The sequence below is a fragment of the Punica granatum genome, chromosome 3, assembly GCF_007655135.1.
Source record: "Punica granatum isolate Tunisia-2019 chromosome 3, ASM765513v2, whole genome shotgun sequence".
In the NCBI taxonomy this organism is placed as follows: domain Eukaryota; kingdom Viridiplantae; phylum Streptophyta; class Magnoliopsida; order Myrtales; family Lythraceae; genus Punica; species Punica granatum.
In genome coordinates this window covers 29,322,263-29,332,324 of record NC_045129.1, presented here as the reverse complement: position 1 = coordinate 29,332,324, position 10,062 = coordinate 29,322,263, and the positions used below count along the sequence as shown (strand labels likewise).

Here is a 10,062-nt window from a genome sequence, read left to right as displayed (position 1 = left end):
AACTTGATGTGAAGAATGCATTTCTTCATGGACACCTCTCTGAAGAAGTCTATATGACGCAACCTCCGGGGTTTATTGATCCATCTCGGCCTCATCATGTATGTCGTCTTCGACGCTCTCTTTATGGCCTTAAGCAAGCTCCGCGTGCATGGTTTCAACGTCTGAGCAACTTCCTTTTTAAGCTCGGATTCTGTGACTCGAAGGCTGATTCTTCTCTTTTCATCCTCCGTCATTCTACTTATGTTATATTTCTCCTGGTTTACGTTGATGACATCATCTTAACCGGGACTCCGGGAGCTCCTTTTCAGTCTGTCTTAGCAGATTTACACAAAGAATTTGCTATGAAAGATCTTGGTTCACTTCACTTCTTTTTAGGCATGGAAGCCAGGTCAGACTCTACAGGACTCTACCTTACTCAGTCAAAGTATATTCATGACATTCTTAACCGGACATCCATGCTTGCCTGCAAGCCCATCAGTTCACCGGTTTCTACTGGCTCTCGCCTGTCTCTTCACGATGGTCATCCATTTGAAGATCCTTCACTCTATCGCAGTGTAGTTGGCAGTCTACAGTATTTGTCCCTCACTAGACCAGACATCGCTTATGCTGTTAATCAGGTCTGCCAGTTCATGCATAATCCCTCTGTGACTCATTGGCTTGCAGTAAAGAGGATTCTACGGTATCTCAAAGGTACTATCACTTATGGGCTTCATCTTCGACCGGGCTCTATTTCGGCACTTCATGGTTACTCTGATGCCGACTGGGCTGGGAATCCCGATGATCGGAGATCTGTTAGCGGCTTCATTGTTTTCCTTGGGTCTAATCCGATTTCTTGGAGCTCGAAGAAACAGCGCACGGTGGCTCACTCCAGCACCGAGTCTGAATATAAAAGCCTAGCTAATGCCACTGCAAAGATAATTTGGCTTCAGTCGTTGCTTCAGGAGTTGGGCTTTTCACAACTTCAAACTCCGACCCTTTGGTGTGACAATATATCCGCCATTTATCTGACGGCGAACCCTGTCTTCCATGCCCGAACAAAACACATAGAGATAGACTATCATTTTGTTCGAGAGCGTTTCATGCGAGGCCAACTTCATATTCAATTTATTGGTTCTGATGATCAGCTTGCTGACGGTCTTACCAAGGGTTTATCTTCTGCACGCTTTTCTATTCTGCGGTCCAAGCTTCACGTGGCAGAGCCCCCGTTAAGCTTGCGGGGGAGTAATAGAGGAAATAAATGATAATTTCAAATCATAGAATCCCCTGTATAAATGTTGTATTTAATTGTATTTATTTCTTTCCAGAAACACATCATGTACATACTCTATATATTTCAATACAATTTACCTCTAACTGTAAGTTGAGGTTTCAGCCATAATTCTTCAATCTTAGAATTATTATTTAACTTAAATCAATATTTGGTCATTTACCTCTTTGTTTTTCTGAATTCATCATCCCCTTTTTCCTATTCCACTCCTTTCCCTTTTGTTACGTTTCTGTTTTCATCTTTCCACCTCCAACTGAGTTTGATGGAAATGTGGGGTTAACGTAGATGGAAATTGCAATGCAAAAGACAGCGCGTTTGGCCAATTCATGTGTCCTTCTTGATCTCTGTGTTATTGTTCGCTCTCAACACCAATATTGGTTGTTGGCTTTTCTCGTTGTCGATGTTGAAAGGCACCAAAATATTGAGATCAAGAAGAAAAAGAAAAAGATTTGCATTTTTTTTTGGGTAATAAGATAGATTTGCATTTTTATTTGTCCAATTTCTTAGACAGAGTTTCCTTGGCAGCATCTCTCATCAAATTAAACATATTTTTCGAATAATGAAAGCCTAAAGTTCCAATCTGTGCTTACTTTCTATAGTTTGGTGCCGTTCCGTTTTATCGGCGAATATATTATACAGCATGAATTTTTGAACCCGCAATACAGTCAAAGTAATAGGGTGCACGTTTTTTTTTTTTTTTCCTGTTTTATTACTTTTGCTTGAAGAGGCTTGAGATATGTGATGAAAATAACAGATGTCGATGCACGCAGTTGACTCTTTTTAAGTTAGCTTAGGTACAAGCCCGCGCATCATCTGAATGTATAAGAATATTAATTAAATGTAACTTATAATTTGATTTATATTGAGAAATATTTTTATATTTCAAGAAATTTTTAGTGTTTTTATTACAATTATCAATGTAATAATCAAGTATTTTAATCTCTTTAAAATAAAAATAAATAAAAAATTAAGAGAATTTAAAAATCTAAAACTTCAACTTATATATATTTATATATGTATATAAATAGGTGTTACAATAATAATCAATAATTGATTGATGGCGCCACGGATCTTATATATATAATCCTGAAAGTTGACTTTTGGATTTATGAAATATAAGAAAATAGTCTATTTGCTTGCGTTTGGTTTTCGAGTTAGATCATGATCCAATTCAACTTGATTTTGTATAATAATGTAAATGTTGACTAATATATGGATGAATAAAAATATATATATGTAAAAGTAGATGAAAAATTTATTATTAAAAAATATATTATAAAAATTATTAGGAAAATATATTATTGAGAAATTGTTATTAATGAGGAAAAAGACAAAATAATAATGATTGTAATGTTAAATTTGGAGAATAACAGAGTTGAATTGGATATAGTAAAATTTTTTATTCAAAAAATGAACAAGAAATTAAGAATAAGAAACGGACTTTCTTCCTAATTTCAGAGTTGCTTTCTGATCTGATTGCACATCAAGTGCATATGAATTATGCAAGACAAACGGCATATTACGCATGAAATTACAGTCTAATAACCATATACAAATATAAAATAAAACATTATATTTTATATATGACGTAGTTAATACCTGTCGTGTACGATAATTATAATGAGATAGACGAGAGCATTATGTGTAAGAAATTTAGAATATATATATATATAATGTATATGTCCAAGATGTATTTCTGTGTTTAATTTCTTTTTCTTTGGGTAAGTTCTTTCTGTTTAATTTCTGTTCATTGTGGCCGGCCACTTTTGTACTTTTTCTTGACTTTCGACCAACTGCCACGACAGGTGCGAATTCTTTATGCTTTTGTTCAGAAATTGGACATTTGGGGGGGGGGGGGGGGGGGGGGGGGGGGGGGGGGGTGGGGTGTTGTGGACTTATACCAGAATATGAAACTTTTGTGCTCCTATTTTGTATTTTTGGATTATAAGAGGCCGTTTGGATTCAGAGTTAAAGTGATTTTGATTTTAATTGTGAAAAATGACAAATAAGATGTGATTATAAATTTGACTTGAAAAACGTGTGTTTTTGTTTTGTAGTGCGTTGAGTTAAAGTTAAAGTTAAAATTTTTGAATTGAGAAATGTGTATTTTTGTTGTGTAGTGTGTTGAGTTAAAGTTAAAGTTAAAGTTAAAGTTAAAATCAATACACTGTGAATCCAAACGAGGCCGACACTTTCAGTCTATTAAGTGATAATTTCCGCTCAAACATCGACTTGCCATGGCCACAACATATGTTTTGACAGAGGACATGCACATGAATTCTAGTAACAAATGAAAAGATATGAAACTTGAGTATCAAAAGCGAGTCGAATGTAAAATCTCAAAATTCATATTGATAATAAAGCACTAATAGTTTCGGTCGGCTCATAAAAACTTCTACAATAATTCTCCCTCTCTATTTGCACGTCACAAGGAGAAGGTTGAGTCAATCAATAATCATCAAATCCCTTTTCACATTTCTTTTTATAAATTGTATCCTCAAAACTTGTTGAGTCATGTCTTAGTTCTTGACATTGGAATAATACAGTGATTTTTTATAAAATAATCATGCTCTTATACTATGTCATGGGCCTCTTTATGACTGAAAAAAGAAAAAAAAAAAAAAGAAACCCGATAGAGACTGATGCAACATCTACCAAAAAGGGAAAATCTGATGCAATACCATATACTCTCCGCCTGAGAAATAATTTCTATCTGTGCTTAGTCTAACGAAAATTCTTTGTTTGAATTGATCAACGGAGGAATTAGGTTGACCCCAACCCTTGGAAACCTAGACTAGACTCCTAAAGGAAAAATAAAATTGCGAGACTAAGCGAAGAATTACACTCTACTTAACGATAGATGTTTGACCTAGTTCTTAATCGTTGTGTTGGAAGCAGAACTCATTTTATGATAATGGTTCCATCATCATCTGTAGCCAGATTGAAAAGTGTCAAAGCACGAATTATTTGATTGCATGGTTATTAATAGATATGTAGTAATCAAATCATCAGCTATCGTACTGATATTCAGGATATTGCATGTGATCTGATCTATGATAATAGAAAATTTTCTGATCTTTGGTTGAATTTGAAACCTATAGTAAAATTAACTCCACTTTACATCAAATAGGGTTATAGTTAGTAGGATTAAAATAGTCAACTTATAATTAGATAACAATGAAATATTTGATTAGATATTGTTATATAACTTATATTGAAAGAAATTAATCGATAATATATAGGACTAAATCATAAACTATTGGCATGTGAAAAAAATGAAATATATGAAATTGAGTATAAAAATGTATAAGTCAAATATGTAAGAGAAATTTGAAAAAAGAATATGAATAAGTTAATTAGTCCAACTTTATTGAAGGTTATTACTCAATAATTATTGTGTAGATATTTTTATAATTCTTAAGAAGCAAATTATATTTAAATTATATATGATTGTTATGTAAATGAAATAATTGTATGGAAAGATGAAACACTTATAATATAAAGATAGAATACTAAAAGAATAATTAGTTTTTCAAATAAAAATTTCCCAAAAAAATAACAAATCACTATTCTACGAACTTATGGTCATATAACTAAAAAATTGATTGTTATATTGATAAATGATCTCTCCTTTATTCAATAGTGAACAAAATTTTAAAAAGTTTGTGAGAGTTACTTAAATAATGCGAATCTCAAATATTTAATTGGTTATTTAACCTAATTTCTATTATAAGAATAGAATTGTTATTATTTTTATGAACTTATGATAATATAAAGAATTAAACACAGATGTCACAAAATTTACATATTTAGAAAATTTGTAATGAAATAAATATATATAAACTTATCATAAGGATGTCATCTACAAAAAATCACTTTAATATACCGAATATTAAATAAATATGTAATATAACGCTTACTAATTGAGACTGTTCATTACAAAATATATATTGAACCACACAAAATTAGTCTAAATTTATTATTTAATTATTGCATGAAACACGAAATTAATTATTATATTAAGAAGACCATATGTTTTCCAAATTTCAAAATAATTGTTAAAAAATTACATATTTATATATATGTGTGTGCGCACGCGTGCGCGCGTGTGTTTTAAGCTCATAAATAGAAATATAATTTTCAAAATATTTATGGTCTTATAAATGAAAAATATTATGATGTAGCGCTATTAGTTTAAACTTATAAATAAAATTAATAAGCAAAATTTTAAAAATAAGAATCTCATTAATATTGTTTAAAAAAACGAGCGAAATGAAGTTTTAACTAAAGTTCAAATATGTCAGTTTATATTGATAGTTAACAAAAATATGATGATATATATCAACTGAAATAACTAGTTTAAAATATTATTATAATAATTAGCTTTCTACGTGGCAAAAAAAAAAAAATTAGCTCACTCTAATTTTTAACAAAAAATGTTAAGATAAATATTTGAAATTATAATCAATAATTAAAAAATATATATATTTTTTATATAAAAATTTTGTTTCAAAATTTAAATAATATTATAAAAAATTATATAGAAATATATGAAAATGAACTCGTGCAACGCACGAGATAGATTATCACAGAGTCGGAGGAGCAAACCATTGCTCGATATTTAGGTGGACTAAAAGGGGAGATTGCTGAAGTTGTATCTTTGTAACCCTATTGGAGTATTAATGATGCCAGGAAGCTTGCACTTAAAGTCAAGAAACAACAAAAGGATGGTCGCAAGGTTGGTTTCAATTCCGTGGTTCCTGACAACAATTCCAATAAGGGGAGTGTATCCTCTTCAAGTTTTAGTACTGGAATGAAGGCTTCCATTTGAAGGACCTCTTTTGAAGGTAATGGTGCAAGTAGTGTAAAGCAAGCTGAATCATCTAATGCTAAGTCTTGTCAGTGTTTCAAGCACCATGGGTTCGGGAATATTTCTTCCAATTACCCAAATCGCAGAATTGTTACTTTGAAGGAAGAAAATCTCGAAGAAGATGAGGAAGATCCACTAGGCAATTCTGAACATGAAACCACCTATGCCAATCGAGGAGTGTCACTACTTGCTCAAAGGAGGTTGTGTGCTGTCGAGGAAAACATGGAGAACGTGGAAAGACACAACGGTTTTCAAAAGATGAAGTTATCAAGACATTGTTTCCATCACCTAGCACATCGCCTGAGATTTTTCCTTTTGAAGATGATTTGAAGTTTGATTTGTATCCAGAAGATGATCAAGAAGATGTCGCACCACTTAATTTTGACGATCAAAGACAACTAATATTTGTGGATAGAGTACGACATCAACTGACACTAAAGGTGATGATCTTCTTGATGGTGGTATTGACATTGAATTTCTTTCTTATGGGAACTATTGCAGCATTAGTCATGTAGAATCAGAGTTTGCAATAATGTTTCTCGAAGTTCATCAATTGCGAAATTTAGATGAATCATTCATGCCTCAATCTAGCAAGCAACAGTTTAGCGAAAGTGTTCATTGGTGAAGACAACTACAAAACTTTATTTATGAAGAATTTAGAGAAAGAGTTCACAAATAGAAGAAGGCGTTTAAGTGGCACGCGCAAAAGCAGCAAAAACGTATTAATCTCTCTATTAATAAAGATCAAGATAAGATCAAAGAAGCCTCAAGGTCGAGTCTTTTCCAACAAGGGGAGTATAATGCAGGAGCATGTGCTGCAATGCATAGGATTAGCCCAAGCCTGAAAAAGATTTGGAATTTTTGGCGGAAATATCATTCTAAAAAGAGAATATATACATTACTATTGAGTTTAGGAAGAGAATTTCTCAGTTTCCTATTTTGTGTTAGGAGAATGTATCTTAGATGTCAGTTTTCTATTTTATATTTGAAAAATTCCTTACTTATCAATTTCCTACCTAAGAGTCTTGATAGTTGTCTTGAAACTTGTTAGTTGTCTTGATGGTCTATAATCTTCGATTTTATCAATTTAGTGGAATCTTCATGCTTTGTCCGTGGATGTTTTCCTCACTTTAAGAATTTTACCACGTATATCCCGATACTATTTTTTTTCTCTTCTCAATCTAAATTCCTCAAATTGGCAGGAGATTTTTACCTTTTAGTGGACTTAACAGGCTCAATTAATAGCAAATTTTCATAAGGTTAGTTTTGGCCTAATATTTTCATATCTTCAGTGTCTCAAGGTCATAACGAAGTTATAGGATTTTATGTTCTCTGTTTCCGTTTAGCCATTTGATAGATATTTTATCTCGAAATTTTGGATTATGTGAAAAAAAATTGAGTTTAAGACTATCTTTTCGAACTCAATTTTATCAACTTTTTGGCCTGATTTTTTCTTTCCTAAACATAGCTTGGTAAATGAGGCTTACCAAGAACTCATGAAATGAAGGTATGAGTGAAGAGAAGGAAAAGTCTAAAATTAGCTCATTGGTTTGTTACATTTAGATGGGCATTGAGAAGTTGAACGAGTCTCACATTTCTTCCACGTGTATGCCAAGAGATCATTTTAAATTTTTTATGGTTTTAGTTACGATGTGCCACATTTGACACAAAACCTCAAATTTTGTACTATATATAGTACAAATTTTAGAGACTGTGCCACACGAAGTACTTTCCCTATTTTAAAAGAGTAAATAGGTAATTTTGTCTCCGACTTTCGCAAGTTGTATCAATTTCGTCCCCGACTTTGCACTTTGCATCAATTTCATCCATGACTTTGCGCTTTTGCATCAATTTCGTCCTTAATTTTTCAGTTACATCAATTTGATAATCTACTTTGCACGGTTACATCAATTTAATCCTTGACTTTGCACAGTTACATCAGTTAGTACTACAGTTGCATCAATTTGGTTCTTGTGTGGGGTGGTTGCATCGATCAGGTCCCAATGCGACATCAATTTGGTTCCCTACCACATCAATTTGGCTTTGCCGTTAAGTATGGTCCCTAACGGTGTTAAATGGTGCAAATTGTTACATCAAATTAGTCCCTGCGCTATTTCAAGGTCGTTATCCTCATCCTCGTCATCGTCATGAGGCATTTCATAAAACGGAGGAAAGGGATTGAGACGTGCAATGTCCTTGGCCCATTAGATGATCTTCTCGACTTCATCCTCCTCATCGTTAGGGTTCGAGCAGCTAGGGTCTCTATCTCGGCCGTCGCAAGCGAGCGATATCCCTAAGGGGACCAGATTCTCGGAAGCCACAAAAGGAGAAGATGATGAGGACGAGGAAGGATGAAGGGAACCTCTAAGAGCAGCGAATCGAGCAGAGAGATCATTGCCCAGGACGGCCTTCAGCTTGTTGTCAACTTGAGGCGGAGGAGGTGAGGGTTTTGGTCGCGAGAGGGATGGAGCGGAGGGATGAGATTTGAGAGCTTGGAAACGGCGAGAGAGATTGGGATCAAGGGAATGAGAAGTAGAACGGGCAACGTGGGAGTCGACCATATTTCCTTCACTGCCCCTTTGCCAATATCCTTTGGTCTCTTCTTGATTGACCCATCTGGATCTCTAATCTCCCACAGGTTTCTATAAAATAATGGAAAAAACTCATCTCGGGCATTGACTGTACTTTACATCTACCTTGGGATTTGGGACACAAATTTCTATTGCAGGCTGTGGTATGCTTGGACTATATCTGGCAGCTCCAAAATGAATCTCGACAATCATCCTCACAGCCTGACCCTCTCTCCTTGCAGTTAAAGTCCTTAGAAAATGTTCTAAATCCTATGAAGATGCTTGGCTGCACAAATCCATCTCCTGAGGCTTGCCACAGAAGCTCAACTCTAGACATGTTCACTTCTTCCTTGATGCTGTTGTTAGCCAATCCTCATCATACCTTAGTGCTGTTTGTTGCGACTACAAAGGAACTCTTCTTTATGCTTAGGTTGTCCCTTCATCACTACCAATCTTTCACATGCTGAGGCAAATGCGGCTCATTTTGCGATTCGTTGTGCTTATTCCCTCCGCGTGACGAGCATACTTTTAATTGGAGACTTCAAGGACAAAGTTCATGGATTACTCTCCCCCTTCCTCCACCATGCAGGTTCCTATTCTATTTTCTCTTCTATTTTATGTGATCTTACTTTCTTCCATTCGAGGGATGCTTTGTATATGCCTCAGGCAAAAAATTTTATCGCCCATAACATTACCCAGTGGGTGTCTTTTTGTAACGTTAATGGGCCTATCGCCGTCTCTTCCATTCCCTTCTCTTTTATCGCGCAAACCCTTGCATTTGAATTGAACTAGGCTAATCGCCATCATTAATCTTTTCAGATCCTACAATGCGTGCAGTTCAACTCATATGCTTAATTATCGTATCGATACCATAAGAACCAATCATTGATACATCCAATCTAAGCGTGAATCGCCATTTCTGCAGAGGTTTCATCTTGTCTCTGGAACTCTGAGGAGACTAGCTTTTTAAAGAATTTGAGTGATTCACTGAAGGGAATTCGATGAGGAAGAGGAAAGGGAAGACGAAGACGAAGACAAAGACGGAAGAGAGGAAAATCGTTTAAAGTGGGACTGTGGGACGAAAGAAAAGAGGAGGAAGAGAGAGAGAGAGAGAGAAGACAGACGAAGGAGATGATAATTTGGGATTACATCAAATTGTCAAGTTGTTACATCAATTCAGTCTTTGAACAAATTAACGGAACATTAACGCCATTTGCCTCGTAGCCGCTTCGATGAGGAAGAGGAAAGGGAAGACGAAGACGAAGACAAAGACGGAAGAGAGGAAAGTCATTTAAAGTGGGACTGTGGGACGAAAGAAAAGAGGAGGAAGAGAGAGAGAGAGAAGACAGACGAAG

At 34.7% G+C, this 10,062-nt stretch overlaps 1 pseudogene; it reads right to left on the bottom strand.

Moving 5' to 3' along the window:
- Positions 1-8,230: 8,230 nt before the first annotated feature.
- LOC116200509 lies at positions 8,231-8,699 on the bottom strand (annotated as a pseudogene).
- Between the last annotated feature and the right edge of the window lie 1,363 nt (positions 8,700-10,062).